General features: G+C 44.7%; 1 protein-coding gene and 1 pseudogene across 1 annotated transcript in view; both read left to right on the top strand.

Annotated features, from left to right (window-relative positions):
* Positions 1–25,787, top strand: part of PLCE1 (phospholipase C epsilon 1) — a 217,648-nt gene that overhangs the window by 36,338 nt on the left and 155,523 nt on the right. The gene's annotated exons all lie outside the window — the stretch shown is intronic.
* Positions 22,521–22,639, top strand: LOC119944307 (annotated as a pseudogene).

Below are 25,787 nucleotides of genomic sequence, written 5' to 3'. Positions count from 1 at the left end.
TTTTAGTCCTTACATTGGTTTTCTCTTTGTTATTCGACCACAAAATTAAAGTTCACTAGGCACGGGCCTTTGGTGAGTCAGGTTTGAGTGGAGTGAAGCAGATGGTTTCTAGGGCAGATCAGCATGGCTCAGTGGAAAGAGCATGGGCTTTGGAGTCAGAGGTCATGGGTTCAAATTCCGGCTCCACCACTTGTCAGCTGTGTGACTTTGGGCAAGTCACTTAACTTCTCTGTGCCTCAATTCCCTCATCTGGAAAATAGGGATGAAGACTGTGAGCCCCCCTTGGGACAACCTGATCACCTTGTAACCTCCCCAGCGCTTAGAACAGTGCTTTGCACATAGTAAGCGCTTAATAAACGCCATCATTATTATCTGGGGTGAACAATGAGTTCCTAGAAAGGGCTGCTCGCGTCCCCTGAGGTGTCACCAAGCACTTCTGCTTCATCAGTGACTGAATAAATCCTGAGCTGCTTGATTGCATAGGACTGATGCTTAGAGGTAGGAGATGAGTATCCTATCTTTAGTAGGACATGTGCTTGAGTTGTATTTCCAGCAGTGAGGATGATTTGTCTGGAATCACATATACTTTCTCATCCAGTCCTCCAGTGGTCATCAGCTGGCATTGTAAGATGCTCTACCAGTCTTAGGGATACAGTCTGTGGTCAGACTAAATATCTCTGTGCTGTCTTTGGGCCCTTATCTACTTTTTACACTGTAGTTGAGTGTGGCAGTTGTCTACACTTTTAAACCACTGTGGTCTTTCACATACTGATTCGTTATTTATGTCGTACACATTTAGTTACCATAAAGTGGTAACAACATGAACTGGTAGGGAACCTATTAGTTATTAGATCGAATTAGGCAGTGGAAGGGTCACAAGCTCACTGAGAAGGATTGGGGGAAGAGGAGTACAGTATAGTTGAAGATGTGGAAATTTAAGGGAGCGCTTCAACTCTCTTATAGAAATTAAAATTTTAGCCCTGTTCTGGGTTCTAAAGGAGGTGGAGAGGGTGCCATCCTTCCACCCAGCAATGCAACTTGGGACTCTTCAACCAGTCTTCCACCAGCCCCTGCAAAACCCCAGGCTCAAATGTGGTTTTCCTGTAGCCTCACTAACTTTCAGGATCCCTCTGCCAACTAACTCACTGTACCTCAGTCCCATCTATCTCACTGCTGACCTCTGATCCATGTCCTGCCTCTGGCCTGCCCTGTCCTCCATCTCAATATAATAATAATGATGGCATTTGTTAAGCCTTTACTATGTGCAAAGCCCAAGGCCACATAGCGGACATGTGGTGGAGCTGGGATTCGAACCCATGACCTCTGACTCCAAAGCCCAGGATCTTTCCACTGAGTCACACTGCTTCTCTGACAGACAATCAATCTCCCCACCTTCAAAGCGTTATTATTGACTCCGAGGTTGTGGGTTCTAATCCCGGCTCCGTCACTTGTTTGCCACGTGACCTTGGGCAAGCCACATAACTTCTCTGTGCCTCAGTTACCTCATTTGTAAAATGGAGATTAAGACTGTGAGCCCCACAGGGGACAACCTGATTACCTTGTATCTACCCCAGAGCTTAGAACTGTGATCAGCGCATAGTAAGCATTTAACAAATACCATTACTATTATTATTCCTCTCCTCACTCTACTAAGACCAAGTTAGAGATAGGAGAGTCGAGAGTGAGAGTCAACAGTTAGAAGGGTAGCTCGGGAGGACTGGAGAGTAGGGATGTAGAAGGGGGAGGAGGCAGGTTCTGAAGAGGGAGACCTTGAAGCCGATTATCAGGTGTTTCTGTTTACGTGAGAATAGCAGGGTGAACCCTGTGGGAATACTATGTCCCAAATGGAGTTTTAAGAAGATGATGTGTGCAGCTATTTGTGGGATTAGAGAGGGGAGAAGCTTAAGACATGGAGACCAGCGAGGATTCTGTTACAGTAATCCAGCCAAGAGCCAATGAAACTTGAAGCCACGGTCCACTTGGACCACTGGTCCAAGGGTTGAGAGGGTCTGTGAAATTTTAGAGAAGGAAGAACCATCAGAAAGTGAGGAGAGGCTCGTGGAATGACAGAAAGGAGTGAAAAATGAAGCCGAGATGGCAAGTTTCTGGGAGAGGAAGAAGAATGGAATTATTGATGACTGGAAGAGCTAGGAAGAGGAGAGTTTTGGAGTAAAAGTATCAAGCCCAAATTACCAGCAGATCTACCAAGATGGAGTTATCCCAAAGGCAGTAGGAAATAGGCCGACTTGTACTTCCCAAGCACTTAGTACAGTGCTCTGTACCCAGTAAGTGCTCAATAAATATGATTGAATGAATGAATGAATATGAGAATGTGAGTTTATAGAGCAAGGGAGAGGTCAAGGCTGGAGATGAACATATGGGACTCGTTTGCCTAGAGGTGGGAGTTAAAACCACTAGATTTAATAAGAAACCAGGTGAATGAGTGTGTAGCAGGAAGAGCCTGATGCTCAATATTTTATATAGCCACCCCCTCATTATAATATTCTATTTTTAGCTCTCTAACACTAAGGCGATTTAATTTTCTCAGGTTTTCCTGTCCCATTTAGTCTCCATCCCCAAACTACCTTCTCCTGATGCAAAATTGCCACCCTTAACACACCCTTGTTACTGAACTCAACTCATTCTCTTTCCATTCCCTTCATCGATCTTGTTCCCACAACTCTGGGTAACCGCCATAATATACTTCTGTTGCTACTGTATAGCAGAGCTGCAGATCACTGCGGTGGAAATCCAGATAACAGGCCAACCTTGTCCATCTTAAATTCATCCTGCCCTCTCCTCCACCCAGCACCATCATTTCTACATCCTCATTCACTTCCGTAAGTGCTTAGTACAGTGCTCTGCACACAGTAAGCGCGCAATAAATACGATTGAATGAATGAATGAATGTCCTTTTCCCTGGTCAGTTGTTTCAAACTTTTAACTCCCTCCTCAAACCCCCGTCCCTCCTTCTCCTATGTCTTGCCCATAATAACATGTCCACATAGTTTTTTGGATAAAATTGACACCATCAGGTAGGTTCTCCCTAAAACCTCCCCTTCTCATCTCAAGTCCCTCCCTCCTTTTCTTTCATTTCCATTTTCTTTTCATTTTCTTTCATTCATTCATTGAATTGTATTTATTTAGCACTGACAACGTGCAAAGCACTGTACTGAGCACTTGGGACAATCCCAGACTCATGCCCTGCCCATAACCAGTTTACAGTCTAGAGGGAGAGACAAATATTAATATAAATAAAGTACAGATACGTTCTTAAGTGCTGTGGGGCTGGGAGGGGGGGATGATGATGGTGGTGTTTGCTAAGCACTTACTATGTGCCAAGCACTGTTCTAAGCGCTAGGGTAGATACAAGGTGATCACCTTGTCCCACTTGGGGCTCACAGTCTTAATCCCCATTTTACATATGAGGGAATTGAGGCCCAGAGAAGTTAAGTGACCTGCCCAAAGTCACACAGCTGACAAGTGGCGGAGCCGGGATTAGAACCTATGACCTCTGACTCCCAAGTCTGTGCTCCCTCCACCAAGCCACGCTGCTTTGGGACTAAGACTGTGAGCCCCAAGTCGGACAGAGAATGTGTCCAACCTGATTAGCTTAAATCAACTTATATGTGCTTATATGTGAGGGCCTCTCTGCAGAATGACCAGGGAAAAGAAATTTAAAATGGGGAATCACTTTATTGGGACTTGCAAGGCTGGGAAAAGAATCCTGCTCACTCGGTTTGGCGGAAAAGTCTGTAGGGGGACCGAATCTGGAAGCAGCGTGGCTTTAATGGCAAGAGCCCGGGCTTGGGAGTCACAGGTCATGAGTTCAAATCCCGGCCCCGCTGCTTGTCAGCTGTGTGACTTTGGGCAAGTCACCACTTCTGGACCTCAGTTCCCTCATCTGGAAAATGTGGATGAAGACTGTGAGCCCCACATGGGGCAACCTGATTCATTCATTCATTCAATTGTATTTATTGAGCGCTTACTGTGTGCAGAGCACTGTACTAAGCGCTTGGGAAGTACAGGTTGGCAACATATAGATGACTTGTGTCTCCCCTGGCGCTTAGAACAGTGCTTGGCACATAGTACGCACTTAACAAATACCACCATTATTATTACCTCCGTGGGCGAGTAGCCTCTCTTGGAAGCAATGTGGCTCAGTGGAAAGAGTAAGGGCTTTAGAGTCAGAGGTCATGGGTTCAAATCCCAGCTCTGCCAATTGTCAGCTGTGTGACTTTGGGCAAGTCACTTCTGCTTTAATTCTATTTGTTCTGATGATTTTGACACTTGTCTCCATGTTTTGTTTTGTTTGTCTCCCCCTTCTAGACTGTGAGCCCATTGTTGGGTAGGGACCATCTCTATGTTTCCAACTTGTACTTCCCAAGCGTTTAGTACAGTGCTCTGCACACAGTAAGTGCTCAATAAATGCGACTGAATAAATGAATGAATCAACCCCAGCGCTTAGTACTGTGCCTGGCACAAAGTGCTTGAATAGCATAAAAAATGATTATGTGAGCTACTGATAATAAAGATGATTAATGATTACGATATTTGTTAAGTGATTACTATATGCCAAGAACTGTTCTATTTGCTGGGACAGATACAACATAATCGAGTTGGACACAAAGTCTCTGTCACACATGGGGCTCACAGTCTTGGTAGGCGGGAGCGGGATTTAATCTCTATTTTACAGATTAGGAAACTGAAGCACAGATAAATGACTTGCCCGAGGTCACACAGCAGACAGGTTTCCACCTGTCTGGATTAGAACCCTGGTCCTCTGACTTGCAGGCCTGTGGTATTTCCACTAGGCCACACTGCTTCTCAAACTCTTCCTGGATTAGAAATGCTTTCTGATTTTTTTTTTTTTGGTGGAGGGGGTTATGATATTTGTTAAGCACTTATTATGTGCCAGGCACTGTACTAAGCACTGGGGTAGATATAAGCTAATCAAGTAGGGCACAGTCCCTGTCCCACATGGGGCTCACAAGGCAGCAAATTAGGGTGGGGCAGAGGGAGTTGAAGAAAAGGAAAAGAGGGCTTAGTCAGCTAAGGCTACTTGGAGGAGGTGTGCCTTCAATAAGGGTTTGAAGGTGGGGAGAGTCATTGTCTGTTGGGTATGAGGAGGTATGGCATTCCAGGCCAGAGGCAGGATGTGAACGAGAGGTCAGTGGCGAGGAAGACGAGATCGAGATCGAAGTACAGTGAGAAGGGTAACATTAGAGGAGTGAAGTGTGGGGGCTGTGCTGTAATAGGAAGAATGGCTTAGCGGCAACAACACGGGCTTGGGACTCAGAAAATGTGGGTCCTATTCCTGTCTCTGCCACTTGTCTGCTGTGTGACCTTGGGCAAATCATTTTACTTCTCTGTACCTCAGTTATCTCCTTTGTCAAATGGGGAAAAATGTAAAATGTAAGAAGTTCCGTTTTAGATATGTTAAATTTGAGGTGATGGGAGGACATCCAAGTAGGGATGTCTTGAAGGCAGGAGAAAATGTGAGACTGGAGAGAGAGAGAGAGAGGGAGATGAGGGTTGGAGATGTAGATTTGAGTATCATCTGCATAGTGGTGGTAGTTGAAACCACGGGAGTGAATAAATTCTCCAAGGGAGTGGGTTTAGATGGGGAACAGGAGGGGACTCAAAACCAAACCTTGAAGGACACCCACAGTTAGGGGGTGGAAGGCTGTGGAGGAACCTGTGAAAGAAACTGAGAATGAGTGGCCAGAGAGGAGAAGAATCAGAAGAGGTCAGGGTGAGTGAAGCCGAGGTTGGATAATGTTTCCAGGAGAAAGGGGTAGTTGACAGTGTCAGAAGCAGCGTGACTCAGTGGAAAGAGCACGAGCTTTGAAGTCAGAGGTCAGGGGTTCAAATCCCGGCTCTGCCACTTGTCAGCTGGGTGACTTTGGGCAAGTCACTTAACTTCTCTGTGCCTCAGTTCCCTCAGCTGTAAAATGAGGATTAAGACTGTGAGCCCCACGTGGGACAACCTGATCACCTTGTAACCTCCCCAGCGCTTAGAACAGTGCCTTGCACATAGTAAGCGCTTAATAAATGCCATTAAAAAAATAAAATAAAATAAAATGCCATCATTAAAAGCAGCTGAGAGGTTGAGGATTAGGATGGTGGAGAGGCCATTGAATTTGTCAAGAAGGAGAACACTGACGACCTTTGAGGGAGCTGTTTCTGTGGAGTGTGAAAGGCACAGAAGCCAGATTGGAGAGGGACAAGGAGAGAATTGGAGGAGAGGAAACTGAGACAGCAAGTGTAGGCGGGAGATGGGGCAGTAACTTGAGGGAGTCATGGAGTCAAGGGAGGGTTTTTTTTTTTAGGATAGGGGAGACATGGGCATTTTTGAAAGCAGTGGAGAAGAAACCAGTGGAGAGCAAACAGTTGAAGACAGCGTGGCTCAGTAGAAAGAGCACGGGCTTTGGAGTCAGAGGTCAGGGGTTCAAATCCCGGCTCCACCAGTTGTCAGCTGTGTGACTTTGGGCAACTCACTTAACTTCTCTGTGCCTAAGTTACCTCATCTGTAAAATGGGGATGAAGACTGTGAGCCCCCTGTGGGACAACCTGATCACCTTGTAACCTCCCCAGCACTTAGAACGGTGCTTTGCACATAGTAAGCACTTAATAAATGCCATTATTATTATTATTATTCAATATCCATGTAGATATTCCAGATGACCCTTCTGCTGTCCGCTTTCTATGACTCCTCAAATCCATTGACCTCTGGCTCCACTCCACCTCACCCACTCACCAACTTGGACGTACAGTCAATCTCATCATCTCTACCCACTGCACAATCTCCACCCTCACCAACTCTGAAATCCCTCTATCTGACCACAACCGCCTCACTTCCCTTCTCTCCCACACCCCTCTTTCCCATAAATCTGTACTATTTCCTCAAAGAGACCTCCAGTCTTTTGACTCCATCCAATTTGCTCAACTTATCTTGCCCTACTTAGCCTCCATGCCCAAACCACCTTCCCTGGGTGACCAATTTGAAGCTCTCAACACCACTCTCTCTACTGAACTCAACCTAGTTGCCTCCCTATCCCTTTGTTGATCTCAAACCACCAACCCACAGCTCTGCACAGTCCACCTCCTTCGCTCTTGTGCACAACCAATTGAGTGCTGCTGGTAGAAATCTAAATATCAGGCTGACTTCATCCACTTTAAGTTTATCCTTGCCTGCTTTAACTCTGCCCTCTCCTCCACCTGGAAAAATTATTTCTCCACCCTTATTGACACCCATGCCCATCGCCCTCACTAGTTGTTCCAGATATTTAACTCACTTCTCAGGTCCCCATCCTCCCACATCCCCCATCCCTTGCCCCCAGTGACCTTGCCACCTATTTTATTAAGAAATTTGATGCTTTCAAGTGTGAGCTCCCTAAAATCTCCCCTGCCCCTCCTCAGTCCCTCCCCACCTCCCATCCTCTCTTCAACTCTTCCATCCTTCCCAGCAGCATCTCCAGAGGAGATCTCCTGCCGCGTCTCAAAATCCACACCCTCCACCTGTGCATACAACCCCATTCCTTCCCACCTTATAAAACACTTGCCCTCTCCTTTCTTCCCTCCTTAACAGCCATCTTCAACTGTTTGCTCTCCCGTGGCTTCTTCCCTACTGCTTTCAAACATACCCATGTCTCTTCTCTCCTAAAATCACCCTTTCTTGACTCCATACCTCACTCCGTTTATTGCCCCATCTACAATTCTTCTCCACACTTCTTGAGCAACTTGTCTATACCTGCTGTCTCAGGTTCCTCTCCTCCAATTCTCTCCTTGACCCTCTTCAATCTGTCTTCCATCCCCTACACTCCACAGAAACGGCCCTCTCAAAGGTCACCAATGATCTTCTTGCCAAATCCAACGGCCTCTACTCCATCCTAATCCTCCTCGACCTCTCAGCTGCCTTTGACACTGTGGACCACCCCCTTCTCCTGGAAACAGTGTCCAACCTTGGCTTCATCGACACTACCCTCTCCGGGTTCTCCTCTTCTTATCTCTGGCCAGTCATTCTCAGCCTCCTTTGCAGGCTCCTCCTCTGCTTCCCACCCCTTAACTGTGGGAGTCCCTCAAGGCTTGGTTCTGGGTCCCCTTCTGTTGTCCATCTACACCCTCTCCCTTGGAGAACTCATTCACTCCCATGGTTTCAACTACCATCTCTGTGCGATGGCACACGTATTTACATCTTCAGCCCTGATCTCTCTCCCTCTCTGCAGTCTCACATTTCCTCCAGCCTTCAAGACATTTCCACTTGGATGTCTTTCCTCCTGTCACCTCAAGTTTAACATGTCTAAAACAGAATTCCTATCTTCCCAACCAAAACCTGTCCTCCCCATGACTTTCCCATCACTGTAAACGCACCGCCATCCTTTCTGTCTTGCAAGCCCATAACTTTAGAGAAATAGCGTGGCCTAGTGGATGAAGCACTGGCCTGGGGGTTGGAAGGACATGGATTCTTATCCCGGCTCCACCAATCATCTGCTGTGTGACCTTGGGCAAGTCACTTCTCTGCTCTTTGCCTCAGTTACCTCATCTATAAAATGGGGTTTGAGACTGTGAGCTCCACATGGGACAGGGACTGTGTCCAGTCTGATTTGCTTGTATCCACCCCAAGCACTTGGTACAGTGCCTGACACATTGTAAGTGCTATTGTTATTTCCTTGGCATTCTCCTTCATGTCTCACCCTCATTCCACCCATATGTTCAATCCATCACTAAATCCTGTCGGTCCCACCTTCACAACATCACTAAAATCTGCCCTTTCCTCTCCATCCAAACTGCTACCACGTTAATCCAGTCACAGTCACTCGCCCTATCCTGCCTGGATTACTGCATCAGCCCCCTTGCTGACCTCCCAGCCTCCTGTCTCTCCTCACTCCAGTCCATACTTCACTCTGCTGCCTGATTATTCTTCTACAGAAACACTCAGGACGTGTTTCCCCACTCTTCAAAAAACTCCAGAGTTGCCCATCCACCTCTCTGCATCAAACAGAAACTCCTCACCATTGGCTTCAAAGCACCAAATCACCTTGCCCCCTCCTACCTCACCTTGCTAGTCTCTTACTACAACACAGCCAAGACACTTTCCTCCTGTAATGCTAACCTTCTCACTGTTCATCTTCTCTACTCGCTGCCGATCCCTCACCCATGTTCTGCTTCTGGCCTGGACGCCCTCCCTCCTCAAATCCATCAGACAATTTTTCTCCCCCACTTCAAAGCCTTACTGAAGAGACATCGCCTCCTGATTTGCTCCCTTTGTTCTTCCCTGCTCCCTGCCCCACAGTACTTATTTAAATAAGCCTGGAGAAGCAGAGAAGCAGTGTGGCTCAGTGGAAAGAACACGGGCTTTGGAGTCAGAGGTCAGGGGTTCAAATCTCGGCTCCCCCAATTGTCAGCTGTGTGACTTTGGGCAAGTCACTTAACTTCTCTGTGCCTTAGTTACCTCATCTATAAAATGGGGATTAAGACTGTGAGCCCCATGTGGGACAACCTGTTCACCTTGTATCCTCCCCAGTGCTTAGGACAGTGCTAGGCACATAGTAAGCACTTAATAAATGCTATTATTATTATTATTATTATTATTATATCTGTAATTTATTTATACTAATGTCTAGCTCTCCCCTCCCCTCCACCCCACAATGACTGTAAACTCGTTGTGGGCAGGTAACGTGTCCATCTATTGTTGTATTGTACTCACCCAAGTGCTTAGTACAGTGCTCTGCAAACAGTAAGTGCTCAATAAATAAGATTGAATAAAAGAAGGGAGGGGCAAGTGTCTTGATAAGGTGTGAAGGAATGTGGTTAGATAAGCAGGTGAAGAGGGTGGATTTTGAGAGAAGGCAGGAGATATCCTCCAGAGATACTGCTGAAAAGGATGGGGGAGTTGAAGGAGGGGCAGGACGGGGGAGAGACTGGAGATGGGCAGAGGAGATTTTACGGAGATCAGGCCTAATAGCTTCAATTTTCTGAATAATGTAGGTGGTGAGGTCTTTAGGGTGCTTAGAACAGTGCTTTGCACATAGTAAGCGCTTAATAAATGCTATCATTATTACTTAGGGGCAAGAGTTGGGAAAGGGCAGGGAGTTTGAGGAGGGAGTGAAACCTCTGAAACAACTGGGAAGGCAATAATAGTAATAATAATTTTGGTATTTGTTAATGCTTACTATGTGCCAAGCACTGTTCTAAGCACTGGGGGAAATACAAGGTAATCAGATTGTCCCACATAGGGCTCACAGTCTTAATCCCCATTGTTGGACATGGGTGTCTAACAAGATTGGAGAAGTAATTTTGCCAGGCAGAGGACACGGCAGAGTTAAAACACGCAAGGATAAATTTGATCTAGATTTCCGCCAGCTGCACTCTGCGGCTTGTGAACAAGAATGAAGGAGACAGATCATCGAGGTGATACAGGGTTGTGGGTTAGTGGCATGAGATGAATGAAAGGATAGGGGACTAAGTGAGTTGAGTTCAGTAGAGAGGCTGGTGTTGAGAGGATCAATTTGGTTATCAAGGGAAGGTAGTTTGGGGATAGAGGCTAAATGGGACATAATAATAATAACAATAATAATAATAATAATAATAATAATAATAAAGACATTTATTAAGTGCTTACTATGTGCAAAGCACTGTTCTAAGTGCTGGGGAGGTTACAAGGTGATCAGGTTATCCCAAAGGGGGCTCACAGTCTTCATCCTCATTTTACCGATGAGGTAACTGAGGCACAGAGAAGTTAAGGGACATGCCCAAAGTCTCACAGCTGACAATTGGCAGAGCCGGGATTTGAGCCCATAACCTCTGACTCCAAAGCCCGGGCTTTTTCCACTGAGCCATGATGATTTGATAACCGTACCTCAGTCTCATTTTACCTCAGCACCAATCCCTCACCCATATCCTGCTTCTCATGTCCTAGTGGATAGCGCATGGGGCTGGGAGTTAGAATAATAATGATAATAATAATAATAATAATAACAATAATAATAATGGTATTTGTTAAGCACTTACTATGTGCAAAGCACTGTTCTTAGCGCTGGGGAGGTTACGAGGTGATCAGGTTGTCCCACGGGGGGCTCACAGTTTTAATCCCCATTTTACAGATGAGGTAACTGAGGCACAGAGAAGTGAAGTGACTTGCCCAAAGTCACACAGCTGACAGTTGGTGTAGTAGGGATTTGAACCCATGTCCTCTGACTCCAAAGCCCGGGTTCATTCCACTGAGAAGAACCCGGATTCTAGTCACAACTCCACCACTTCATTCATTGCGTCATATTTATTGAGTGCTTACTGTGTGCAGAGCACTGTACTAAGCACTTGGGAACACTTGTCTACTGTATGACCTTGGGCAATTCATTTAATTTCTCTGTGCCTCAGTTACCTCATCTATAAAATGGAGATTATGGCTGTGAGCACATGCACTGGGTCCAAATTGATTAGCTTTAATCTACCCCAGTGCTTAGAACAGTGCTGGGCACATAGTAACTCTCTCCCACTTCAGAGACATCTGACCACCACTCTCCCCCACCTTCATAGACTTATTAAAATCACATCTCTTCAAAGATGTGTTCCCTGACTAATCCCTCATTTTCCCTACTCCCTCTCCCTTCTGCATCACCTTTACATTTGATTTTATACCCTTTATTCACCCCACCCTCAGCTCCAAAGCACTGATGTACATATTCACAATTTATTTTAATGTCTGTCTTCCCTTATAGACTGTAAACTCCTTGTGGGCAGGGGACATGTCTACCAGCCCCGTTGTTTCGTTCTCTTCCAAGCACTTAGTACAATACTATGCCCACACTAAGTTCTCAATAAATACATTTGGTTGATTGGTTTATACATTAGCATAATGTGCTTTGTGGCTAGGCAGGATGAGAAAGATGGTCTTTGGAAATTGAAGCAACTAACTAACTAAAAACCTTGTTTTCCGATAATATAATTATATTGTGTTTTTGTTCCTTTGATATATTGGGATTGGTAGTGCCGACATTTGGATCTCAAGATTGCGTTATTGCATCTTACATCATTTCCTCTCAGAAACTAGCTCCCACTCTCACTTACAACTCTATTTTCATGGAACTAATAAAGAGCTCTAACTGAAGTGTAGTAGAAGTTGTTATTTGCTGTTTATCCACAAAAAGTTGCATTTTGCCCACACTGACATTCATCTGTCCCTTTTCTGTCAACCCATTCTAGTTAATGTCTTTATATGTTGCATTGTGCCCCTCAGAGGAGCTGAGTGTCACTAGCAAACCTAAAGCTCTCACTGTGCATTCCTGCTTCCGGATCATTATAGAAAATGTTAAGCAAAAAACCAAAATGGATCCCACAAATAAAAAAAAAAACTCTCCTGTGTACTTCTCAGCATCCTGCCCTCTTACCCCCTTGTTTGCTCATTACACTCTGTGCCACAGCAGAAACATTTCTGGCCAGAAACAGTGGCACTGCACAAATCACTATCGCCATAATAAATTCCTTTGTGCAGACATTTGGCCCTAAAGTCTCAGAACCAAGGCTCACCCATCAGTCTCAATGGGAGAGACTCCATCATCATCTCTCATCCACTTTTAAACTTTGAGAAATGTTTATGACATTTTGCATTTAATCTATTTATGTATTTGTCAGTTTTCATCTAAGAGGTATGGCTGTTCAAATGGTGAAAAGTGTGAAGAATTTATGAAGAATTTATGTCTACCTTCATACTCTTTTATTTATACAGTATTCCTCAATTTATGTCTACCTATGTTCCCCATTGCATTTTAAGTTCCTCAAGGGCAGGGATTACATATGACAAGTGCGGCATAGAGTGCCCTGTATACTGCTGGTACTCAAAAATCTCATTGCTCATCCATCCTTTCAAGAGTATTTATTGAATATTGAAAGCAAGGAGGGCAGAGGAAACATTTTAAGGATATTATAAAATAAAACATAAGACAGTGCTGCCTTCCTGTAGAAACTAGGCATTAGCTCTAGTGGATAGATCAGCATGATGTACGGTTGTTAGGAAAGGAGTGATGCTCTTCAAGCCAAAACTTTAGTAATAATAATGTTGGTATTTGTTAAGCGCTTACTATGTGCCAAGCACCGTTCTAAGAGCTGGGGTAGATACAAGGTCATCAGGTTGTCCCACGTGGGGCTCACAGTCTTTCATCCCCATTTTACAGATGAGGGAACTGAGGCACAGAGAAGTGAAGTGACTTGCCCAAAGTCACACAGCTGACATGTGAGGGAGGTGGGATTAGAACCCATGAACTCTGACTCCCAAGCCCCTGCTCTTACCACTAAGCCACGCCACTTCTCTTCAAAATTTTGTAGGGAACAAAAGACAGGAAGACATAAGAGAAAGCAGTGCCAATACCTGCCAACATTAAGCATAACAAAACAACAAGAGGCATATTGCCAGCCAAACCCCCACCCCCTATCCCTGCCTCCGCCCAACTGGAATACCGGCCTACTCACAGGGTCATTTCTCACTTGGCCCAGATGGGAACTGAAGCAGCATGGGTGTCCCAGGCGGGCTGATGGGAAGGACCCCAGATGTTCCCAAGGGAAAAGGAATTAGGATCGTCTAGACCATGTCCTGGTCCCCTTCCCTAGGCGATGTTTCTGGCTCAAACTCTTGGTACTGTACTTAACTGTAACAAAGTGATTGTGTCCCCTCTGTCTCTCCTTCTCTTTCCCCTCTGTTTCCTATCCTCTGAGTGACAGGGTGGCCGGGGTGGGGAAACTTATGCAGACCATTAGCCTCCTTGCTGGGACTGACATGGGCTCAGATTTTCCTCAAGTGAAGGTTGTACTGTACTCTCCCAAATGCTTAGTGCAGTGCTTTGCATATAGTAAGCACTCAGTAAACATCATTGATTGATAGATTGATTTTATATGCACAAAGTGTCCAGGGCTGTGGAACCCATATTGACTTTTGACAACCATTCATGGACTCATAAGTCAATTTTGCTATCAGTGATGAATTCTCTGGAAACAAATGACAACCATATAATAATAATAATAATAATGGTATTTGTTAAGTTCTTACTATGTATGTGTCAAGCCCAGTTCTAAGCACTGGGGTATATGCAAGATCATCAGGTTGGACACAGTCTCTGTCCCACATGGGGCTCAAAGTCTTAATCCTCATTGTACAGATGAGATATCTGAGTTAACAGAGAAGTTAAGTGACTTGCCCAAGGTCTCACAGCAGGCAAGTAGCAGAGTCAGGATTAGAACCCAGATCTTTCTGACTCTCAGGCCCGTACTCTATCCACTAGGCCACGCTGCTTCCCTAACAAAGATACAGAGAAGCAGCGTGGCTCAGTGGAAAGAGCTCGGGCTTTGGAATCAGAGTTCATAGGTTCAAATCCCGGCTCTGCCAATTGTCAGCAGTGTGACTTGGGCAAGTCACTTCACTTGTCTGTGCCTCAGTTACCTCATCTGTCAAATGGGGGTTAAGAGTGTGAGCCCCCCGTGGGACAACCTGATCACCTTGTAACCTCCCCAGCGCATAGAACAGTGCTTAATAAATGCCATTATTATTATTATTATTATTATACAAATATATGGTAGTTATTGAGCACCTGCTTTGTACTAAGTGCTGGGGTGAAGTAAAATGTCCTAGCCCTCAAGGGCCTCATAATCTAAGAATAAGGGTAGGAAGAGTGGTCGATGGATATATTGGGAAAGATTGAAAGAAGAAAACCAGCTGAATAAAGTAAAAGTAGCACTAAGAATAATAAGAGCACTAAGGCTAAAGGAGGATTTTGAGGTCCTTCCCCTGCTACAGCAGCTCAACTCAAAAATGTCCACATGTTTGAAATGTTTTCCAAGTGTGCAGCAACTTCTCCTGTTGTATGTCCGACTCCAGCAGGACAGGACTGAATCCCCAGCATGGTGCTGTCTGCGGCTGGAGAGGCAGTAAGACAGGCAACATCTCCCCGGGACAGTAGGTCTCTTTTGGCCATCAGTGACCCCCAGCACCTCCGAGTAGCAGTGTGATCTGGTGGATAGAGCAGGGACTTGGGAGTCAGAAGGACCTGAGTTCTAATTCTGACTCCTCCTCTTGTCTGCTGTGTGATCTTGGGCATGTTGTTTCACTTCTCTCTGCCTCCATTACCTCAGCTGTAAAATGGGGATTAAGGCTGTAAGCCCCATGTGGGACAGGGATTGTGTCCAACCTGGTTTACTTGTATTTGCCCCAGGGCATGGTATAGTGCCTGGCACATAGTAGAGAAGCAGTGTGGCTCAGTTGAAAGAGCATGGGCTTTGGAGTCAGAGGTCATGGGTTCAAATCCCAGCTCCGCCAATTGTCAGCTGTGTGACTTTGGGTAAGTCACTTAACTTCTCTGGGCCTCAGTCACCTCATCTATAAAATGGGGATTAAGACTGTAAGCCCCCCATGGGACAACCTGATCAACTTGTAAACTCCCCAGCACTTAGAACAGTGCTTTGCACATAGTAAGCGCTTAATAAATGTCATTATTATTATTATTATTATTATTATAGTAAGTGCTTAACAAAGACTACAATTATTATTATTATTATTATTTGACATTGAACAGCCTCGGCTTTGTCTGCTCTATCTCCTGTATCAACATTTCATTAATGTCAGATCCTTCCAGTCCCATGATTACTCAGTTGTTTATTCAAGTTTTTGATTTGGAATCTTGGCAAAGCCTTTTGCAAGTGTAAATAATGTCCTGTCTCATGGTCTATTCCTTCCACATGCTTATAGCCTCCTTTAAAGAATTCCAGAAAACTAATAATGTATTTCATATTACAAAAGCTATAATTTTTGTTCATTCATTCATTCAATTGTATTTATTGAGAACTTACCATATGCAAAGCACTGTACTAAGGGCTTAGAAAGTACAATTCAGCCACAAAGAGAGACAATCCCTGCCCACAATGGGCTCACAGTCTAGAAGGTGGGAGACAGACATTGAAAACAAGTAAACAGGCATCAATAGCATCAATATAAATACATATAATTAGAGATATACTTGCCTAAGTGCTCACCTATTTGCCAGGTATAGAAGAGAAACTAATTGGTCTCAGAGTCACCTTTCCAACCCTTTTTTTTTCAACCCATGAGCATGACATTGGCCATTCGCCAGTCCTTTGGCATAGTGGTGATTTGTAATCCATAAATTTCACACTCTGTAGCCAGGAATTCTGCACCTTCCCCACTGAGTTCTTGGGGGACTCTTGTGAGGAGACTGTCTGATTCTAGTGATTTCCTTACACTTAATTTATTGAGTTACTTGAAAATTCTGATGTTGAGGAGCCCAGTTTGACCCAGTTCTTTCAACCTGTGTCCCACAGGTTAAGTGTAGCCAGGCTTCCTTTTCTCTCCCCCTACAATTTTACAGAGTGTTCTGTGGGGAGAGGAAGTGGCAGTTTGGTGGGGAATTGCTTTGTCTTCCCACAGCTGGAAATGCCCCTGGGATGAAGGGACACCAGGTTTCCATGGCCTCTAAAGCTGACAGCCAGATTACATTAGGGACAAAGGGGCTTGCAAGAAGAATGCAGAGCCTAGCTGAAAAAGCATGGCAAGGCAGCGTGTGACTGCATCAAACTAAACCCGTTCACTACTATTTGGGGCAAAGAGGCAGGGCTAGAACTCAGGGATCTGACCATTGGAGTTCCAACTGGACCTCCCTCCCCCACATCAGTCAATCAACTGCATTTGTTGCGTGCTTATTGTGTCCAACACACTGTACTAAGCTCTTGGGAGAGCACAAAACAACAGAGTTGGTAGGCACGTTTCCTGCACACAATGAGCTTACAGTCTAAGGGGGAGACAGACATTAATGTTGTACGCTCCCAAGTGCTTACTACAGTGCTTTGCACACAGTAAGTACTCAATAAATACGATTGAATTGAATGAATTAAAATAAATGAAGAAATTACCAATATAATAACAATAATAATAGCATTCATTAAGCGCTTACTATGTGCAAAGCACTGTTCTAAGTACTGGGGCGGTTACAAGGTGATCAAGTTGTCCCACGGGGGGCTCATTTTCCAAATGAGGTAGCTGAGGCACAGACAAGTGAAGTGACTTGCCCAAAGTCACACAGCTGACAATTGGCAGAGCCGGGATTTGAACCTATGACCTCTGACTCCAAAGCCCGGGCTCTTTCTACTGAGCCATGCTGCTTCTCATATAAATGCTCTGGGACTAAGGAAAGGGTGAATAAAGGGTACAGATCCAAGTGTAAAGGCAACGCGGAAGGGAGTGGGAGAAGAGGAAAGGAGGATTTAGTTGGGGAAGGCCTCTTGGAGGAGGTTAACAAGGTTAACAAGGTTTTGAGGGTGGGGAGAGTGATTGTTAGATATGAGAAGAGTTCCAGGCCAGATGCAGGACATGGGAGACAAGTTGGCAGTGAGATAAACAAGACTGAGGTACAGTGAGTAGGTTAGTATTAGAGGAGCAAAGAGTCCAGCCTGGATTATCATAGGAAATCAGGGAGGTAAAATAGGAGGGACAAGGAGATTGAGTGCTTTGAAAGTTATGGTAAGGAGTTTCATTTTGATGTGGAGGTGGATGGGAAACCACTGGAGGTTTTTGAGGAGTGGGGAAACAAGAACTGAATGGTTTTGTAGAAAAATGATCAGGACAGCAAAGTATGGACTGGAGTGGGGAGAGACAGGAAGCAAGGAGGTCAGCAAGGCCGCTGATGCGGTAAATAAGGCAGGATAAGAGAAATGCTTGGAATAACATGGTAGCAGTTTGGATGGAAAGGAAAGAGTGGATTTTAGCAATGTGGTGAACGTTGAACCAACAGGATTTGGTGACAGGTTGTATATGAGTGGTGAATGAGAGAGATGAGTCAAGGATAACTCCAAGGTTACCGGCTTGTAAGAAAGGGAGGATGGTGGTCCTGTCTACAGTAATTAGGACGTCGGGGTTGAGTGGGAATAGAAAGAGTTGTGTTTTGGATATGTTAAATCTGTGGTGTTGGTGGGATATCCGAGTAGAGATATCCTGAAGGCAGGAGGAAATACGAGACTGCCGAGAAGGAAGGAGATCAGGGTTGGAGGTGTAGATTTGGGAATCATCTGCATAGAGATAGTAGTTGAAGCCAAGGGAGTGAATGAGTTCTCCAAGGGAGTGGAGGTAAATAGAGAATAGAAGGTGAACCCCTAAGATTTTCCTGCCTGCTTTCTGCTGGAAATGGTGGTGGCAGCCCATGTCTGGGCCAGTCTTTAGTTTTTAAAAAAATTCTGTGTTGGTGGATAGAGTGGAGTGGATCATATTTGAGGTGCATAAGGATCCTGAAAAGAAGCCAAAAAGCAGTGTGGCCTAGTGGAAAGGACAAGTTCCTGAGAGTCAAAGGACCTGGATTCTATTCCAGGCTCTACCATTTGTCTGCTGGGTGACCTCTGCCAAGTCACTTAATGTCTCTGTGTGAGACGTATGAAAACCAAAAACCAAGAAAAACCAAGAGTATGAAAAAGAGAAATGTGTAGAAATTGAGGAAGAAGAAGGGGTGGGGGTGGGGTGAGGAGATGAAAAGGGAGAATATGGGAAGAAAAACAGGGAAAAGCAGAGGAAGGGTGAGGGAGACATCAACAGGCTGAACTACTCCCAGGACTTAAGTAAGAATTAGAGCCATATAAAGTCATTTAAATAGGAAGGGATTTTGACGGATATCCTGTTCCTTTCTTTGGAGGACTGAGTTTCTCCCCCATAAATGTAGCATTGAATTTTAAGAAAAAGTGCCTTCCAAATCTCCCTGGTAGCTTGTACTGTTCTTAGGTGTCTTATTACAACACTACTTCAAATACTTTATTTGAATTTGCTCCATGAATTTTAAGAAAAAGTGCCTTCCAAATCTCCCTGGTAGCTTGTACTGTTCTTAGGTGTCTTATTACAACACTACTTCAAATACTTTATTTAAATTTGCTCCATGCTTTAATAATAATAATGATAATGGCATTTGTTAATTGCTAAGCACTGTAAATCACTTCCAATATGGCTGTCTAGAAATGCTGGTAAGAGGATTTTTCCATGAATATTTCCTTTTCTCCTCTTTCCCCATTGATAGTCAAGATGGTTTTTGCAGGGCCATTTTATTCTTCTTCTTTCACATGAGACTACATATGGAAGAGGAGATACTATCACCATTTCTGTGATAACAGAAGTCTTGCTAAGAATAGTTGACCAACACCAGAACTTTTTAAAAAAATAAATAATGAAATGATATAATCTTTGTATTACCATGCAAGGATTTTGGTGCAGACTTTTCAATAGTCTGGCCGGTCCTCTTCCGCATAAGAACAGTGGGAGAAAAGTGAATACAATATTTTGTAGCCACCTCCCATCTATTGGTCCTCGCTTTAATGAGAGGAAGTTGCCTTCTCAGATCAGTCAATCAATCAATTAGTGGTATTTACTGAGCAGAGCACAAGGGTTTGAGATCAATCAATCAATCATTGATTGAGCTTGGGCTTTGGAGTCAGAGGTCATGAGTTCAAGTCCCCACTCCACCAATTGTCAGCTGTGTGACTTTGGGCAAGTCAGTTAACTTCTCTGTGCCTCAGTTACCTCATCTGTAAAATGGGGGTTAAGACTGTGAGCACCCCCCCCCCCCCACCCTTGGGGCAACCTGATTACCTTGTAACCTCCCTAGCACTTAGAACAGTGCTTTGCACATAGTAAGCACCTAATAAATGCCATCATCATCGTCATCAATCATAGTCATTGAGCGCTTCTACATGCAGAGCACTGTTCTAAGCACTTGGGAGAGTACAGCACAACAGAATTAGCAGACATGTCACTGCCCATAATAAGCTTAGAGTCTAGATGGGGAGACAGACATTAATATGAGTAAATAAGCAGTTTATAATATATAATTTAAAGATATGTACATAAGAGTTGTGGGGTTGGGACGAATATCAAAATGTCCAAAGATCACAGATTGAAGTGCATTGACAACATAGAGGGAGAGCAAGCCAAGGAAAAGAGGGTATAACTGGGGAAGAACTCTCGGAGTAGATGTGGCCTTAATAATGCTGTGAAGGTGAAGAGAGTGGTGGTTTGACATTTATAAAAGGGGAGGGAGTTTCAGGCTATGGGGAGGGTCTGGAAAAGGGGTGAGACAGACTTGATCTGGGCACAGTGAGCAAGCTGGAACTAGCTGAGTGTAGTGTACAGGCTAGGAGTTAAGTGAGGTGAGGTAAGATCGGGGAGCTGATTAAGTGCTTTAAAGCCAGTGGTGAGGAGTTTTTGTTGGATGCAGAGGTGAATTGGTAGCCATTGGAGGTTTTTGAGGAGTAGGGAGATGGACTGAATGTTTCTGTGCAAAAATGATCCTGGCAGCACAGTATGATCCTGAGTGGGGAGAAACAGGAGGCTGGGAGGTTAGCAAGGAGGCCGATGCAGTAATAATAATAATAATAATAATGATAGCATTTATTAAGCGCTTACTATGTGCAAAGCAGTGTTCTAAGCGCTGGAGAGGCTACAAGGTTATCAGGTTGTCCCACGGGGGGGCTCACAGTTTTAATCCCCATTTTACAGATGAGGTGACTGAGGCACAGAGAAGTTAAGTGACTTGCCCAAAGTCACACAGCTGGCAATTGGCAGAGCCGGGAATTGAACCCATGACCTCTGACTCCAAAGCCCATGCTCTTTCCACTGAACCACGCTGTCAAGGCAGATAGAATAAGTGCTTGGCTCAGCTTGGTAGCAGTTTGAATGGAGAGGAAAAGGCAGATTTTAGAAATGTTGTGATAGTAGTACCACCAAGGTTTGGTGACAAATTGAATATGTGGATGGAATGAAAGAGATGAGCCGAGGACTATGTCAAGGTCATGGACTTGTGAGATAGGGAGGAGAGTGGTATTGTTGACCATGATGGGAAAGATGGAGAAGAAAAGGTTTGGGTAGGAATATGAGGAGCTCAGTTTTGGATATGTTTATTTTGAGGTGTCGGTGGGACGTCATCCGGGTAGAGATGTCCTGAAGGCAGGAGGAAATGTGAGATTGAAGAATGGGAATGGGAAGATTTCATGGAGTGCTCTTCAAGATCTCTTAAGTATCCTAAGAGACTTGTTCTTGGTATGTAATGAGTCCACATGTGGACTTTGATACAGATTAGCAATAGTTCTCCCTCTCCCTCCATTTGTTTCTCCAGAACTGGATGTAGGGTAATGAAGTTGCAATGTGTCCAAAAGGCAGTATGAATTTTCCTTCTTGAGCCATTGCCTATATGCACTGCCTCCACTTCCTCTCCTCCAGTTTCTCCTTGACCCCCTCCAATCTGGCATCCACCCCCTTCACTCCACAAAACCTGCCCTCTCTAAGGTCACCAGTGACCTCTTCCTTGCCAAATCCAACAGCCTCTACTCCATCCTAATCCTCTTTGACCACTCAGCTGCATTTGACACTGCAGAACACCCCCTTCTCCTGGAAACATAACCTAACCTTGGCTTCACACTGACACAGTCCTCTCCTGGCTCTTCTCCTAGCTCCCTGGCCACGTCTTCTCCATAGGTGGAAGGAAACACTGAACGTTATAGGCTGTAGGTGTGAGAAGGACTTTCAGCCTGGTACTGCAGTCATGGTGACTGACAACATTTTTTAAAATGGATGGGAACATGATTTAAAGTTTTATTATTGGAGTAAATCTCATGGTTATAAATGGAAATTTCAAAATTTGATATTTATAAGCAGGTTTACTTTTTCCTAAAAGGATTGGCAAGTTTTTTCTTGTCACTAGGGGCAGTTGTACTGTCCTCCTAGGAATCACAACTTCTCTCTCCCCAGACTGCTTCTCAGCCTGGCTCCATCAGCCCTCTTGCAAGGGAGCCGAGTGGAGGACAGACTGGTCACAAGCGGCAGAGTGAAGCAGGTGCTCTCTCTGTCTTGGACACCATAAAACTATGGTGGGGAGAGTTCTACTCAGCAGTTTCTGGCCATTTTACTGTCTGGATTTCGCTCCTGTATCTGCTGTGCTATTTGGGTCACTGTGATTTGGGAAATGGGAATTTTTCAATGTGCCTAGAGGTCATTCCCCGAAGGTTCGTTGATGCTCACCTTTTATGGTCAACCATGAATGTTTTCCCATGCCCATGTGTGTTTTTCTTTTAGAACCAGCACATTTTGACCTGCTGAAGTCCTGGTACAGGTCATTTTTGCAGCCAGTGTGTTCTAAATCAGAAGTAATGTGCATAGGTTTTTCTTTCAAGTAGGAAAACTATTTCCATTGACAGGCACATAAGCCTTTTTTATGGACCTGGGATGGAAATGTGATTTTAATAACAGATGATATGAAAGAGAGTAAGGTTCAGACTCTTAAAACAAACCAATTTCCTTTTTTAAAAAATAAACAATCATTTTAAAAATATATCAAAGTGTTTGAGGCCTGTAGTCATGGTTACTGTGACTGCAGATTTTGCCATCTGCTGTGTCTGGTCTGCCCTCTTCTCCCGCTACACCCCAGCCCTCACTCTTGCCCCCTCCCAAGTTATCGTCCTAACTAACTGGATTTGGCTTACACCTGACTCTCATGGCTAACTCCCATTCCACCCTGAACGTACTCGATCTCATCTGATCTCGGAAGCTAAGCAGGGTCAGGCCTGGTTAGTACTTGAATGGGCGTCCTCCAGGAAATACTGGGTGCCGTAGGCTTCCCCTCCACCCCACCCCCCCACCTAGACTTTAAGATCACTCTGGGCAGGGAATGTGTCTGCTTATTGTTGTATTGTACTCTCCCAAGCACTTAGTACAGTAATCTGCACACAGCGCTCAGTAAATGTGATTTTAAATAATAATGATGGCATTTATTAAGCGCTTAATATGTGCAAAGCACTGTTCTAAGCACTGGGGACGTTACAAGGTGATTAGGTTGTCCCACATGGGGCTCACAGTCTAAATCCCCATTTTACAGCTGAGGTAACTGAGGCACAGAGAAGTTAAGTGACTTGCCCGAAGTCACACAGCTGACAAATGGGAATGAACTCCTGCTTATGCTTTTCCCGACTATTTGAGGATCTCCACCATATTATTATCCTCCCCAAGTTCAATGCCTCCAGATAACTCACCCCATCCAGGAGGCCTTCCCCAACTAATCCTCATCAGCACTAATCCCATGCACGGAGCACTTAAAGGACTGCAGCCCCAGGGTCCAGGCCTGAAGGAGCTCCTCTTTCTTCCCAGATTTAGAGTGGGGCCTGGGCCAGAGTATCCCATATCAGGAAGCAATCAGGGGTGTGGGGAAGGAGTGTCATTCTGGATTGGAACCCCTTTCCAGTGCAGTAGTTCCACTCCTTAAATTAGGCTGATGTGGCTCTGGGGCCGATGGGGACTTTCAGTGGCCAATTCTACTGGACCAAAAAAGAGGGAGGGGTGAGGACACTGACACTCCCTGCCCTCCCCAGGTATGGTCCTTCCTAGGATGGGGAATTCATGCCAGGAGTTAAAAACAACGGTTGGTAAGGGAAATCCCCTTATGTTTAACATAAGGGGTCGAAAGAAATAGGATGTGCAAATCTGTTTGTGTCAGTGTTAAAACTAAGTGTACTAGCCCCAGATAAAATGGAGATTTGGGGTGATTGTAAAAATATATTCCTAATCTATAGAGGATGGGATTCCTCAGAGGTGTATTTGTGGAGTCATTGTTTATGTGTGGAAAGGGCAGGGCTGCATCACCTGCTGCTCCTCCCTCCCTGCCCTTAGCGGAGCGCAGTGGGGATGCCCAGCAAGCATTGAGAGTCACTGGACATTCCCCACTGCCCCACAAACCCACTTCCACCACCCCTTTTACCCTGAAACATGGTAAGAAATATGAAAACGTTCCTGATTTCCCTCCTTGGGCCATTGGAGACATTTCTTGTTTCAAAAAACTCAGAGCAATTGTAGCTTTTTTTTTTCTAATTACAAACAGCTTAATGCTAGGTGTCATGTTGTTAAACTTTCTTTAGTGTCATAGGACCACAAGGGTTGAGTGTCTTCCTCCTGGCAGTTTGCAGTTGCAAGCTGGCTTTTATTATATTTTGTCAGAACTTGTGTTTCAATGATTCATCTTATGTAAGAATTCAGACAGCATTTTCAGAGGCCAGTTTTGTGATTTTATCAACTGAGTCTTTAATGAGACTTTTGTTTATTTGCTTGAAAGCTTAGAACACTGTGTTCATATTTGTTTATGAAGAAGTAATTCAAATTTCTCTAAAAATATGTTTATTAGATTTATTTTGCTATTAGCTAGTTCCTCAGCAAGGCAAACCACTTTTCTTAGGCTAAATGTAATTTCAGCTTAATGTTCACAAAGTATTTTTATGTCCAGTTTTTCATTCCTGCCTGGGCAACAGTCTGGACAGTGTGGTCCAGTATGTTAAAGATTCTATGAGCTATGTCAGTAGTAGAATAATAGTATTTGTTAGGCACTTTCTGCATGCAGAGGACTGTACTAAGCCATCAGAAAGAATACAAAGGTGGGAATTAGACACATTCTCTGTCTCTTGGGGGGCTCACAATCTAAAAATAAAAGAGGGAGAGGGACTGGTGACAGATATGTATATGTGAGAGAGGAGTCAGTTACCCCGAGAGACTAAATATAACTTCTAATGTAAAAATTATGCAACTTTGAGATTTTTCCATTTGTAAATTCAGTTTTTTTACTTCTGAGTTTTTATAGACTTTTTCAAGATACGCTGAAATCAGAATCAGAAAAAAAATATACAAATTGCATGTCTCTCTTCTTTGATAGTTGAAAACAATTTCCAATCCTACATGACTAACCCATTTTATCTGCTGGTTGTGGCCCACTCTGGGAAGATGTAGTTTTGCTGTTGATGAATCTGAGAGTGGACAACAGAAATAAATTCCCTCTGAAAAACAAATCTAAAAGACCTGAAATCAGATGAAGTAATTAAGCACATAGGTCTGCGTGGTGGACAAAATAGGTGTTGTTGAAAACAGTAATAAAGAAGGAAAAGAAGAAATCTATGCTTGCATGCTTCTCTAATCTCTAAATATAAAATTTACAATTGTTTTTAGAGCATATTCTGGTGCTGATTATCCAATTGATGGAATTATGATGATGATGATGATGATGATGATGATAGACTGTGAGCCCGTTGTTGGGTAGGGACCATCTCTATATGTTGCCGACTTGTACTTCCCAAACACTTAGCACAATGCTCTGCACACAGCAAGCGCTCAATAAATATGATTGAATGAATAAATGAATGATGATGTTGATGATGATGATGATGATTGCCAAGATTGACATTGCCAAGATCCGCCCTTTCCTCTCCATCCAAACCGCTACCCTGCTCATTCAAGCTCTCATCCTATCCCGTCTGGACTACTGCACCAGCCTTCTCTCTGATCTCCCATCCTCGTGTCTCTCTCCACTTCAATCCATACTTCATGCTGCTGCCCGGATTATCTTTGTCCAGAAACGCTCTGGGCATATTACTCCCCTCCTCAAAAACCTCCAATGGCTACCAATCAATCTGCGCATCAGGCAGAAACTCCTCACCCTGGGCTTCAAGGCTGTCCATCACCTCGCCCCCTCCTACCTCACCCCCCTTCTCTCCTTCTACTGCCCAGCCCGCACCCTCCGCTCCTCCACCGCTAATCTCCTCACTGTACCTCGTTCTCGCCTGTCCCGCCATCGACCCCCGGCCCACGTCATCCCCCGGGCCTGGAATGCCCTCCCTCTGCCCATCCGCCAAGCTAGCTCTCTTCCTCCCTTCAAGGCCCTGCTGAGAGCTCACCTCCTCCAGGAGGCCTTCCCAGACTGAGCCCCTTCCCTCCTCTCCCCCTCGTCCCC

The sequence above is a fragment of the Tachyglossus aculeatus genome, chromosome 22 (assembly GCF_015852505.1).
Source record: "Tachyglossus aculeatus isolate mTacAcu1 chromosome 22, mTacAcu1.pri, whole genome shotgun sequence".
NCBI lineage: Eukaryota > Metazoa > Chordata > Mammalia > Monotremata > Tachyglossidae > Tachyglossus > Tachyglossus aculeatus.
This window is presented reverse-complemented; position numbering and strand designations above follow the sequence as displayed.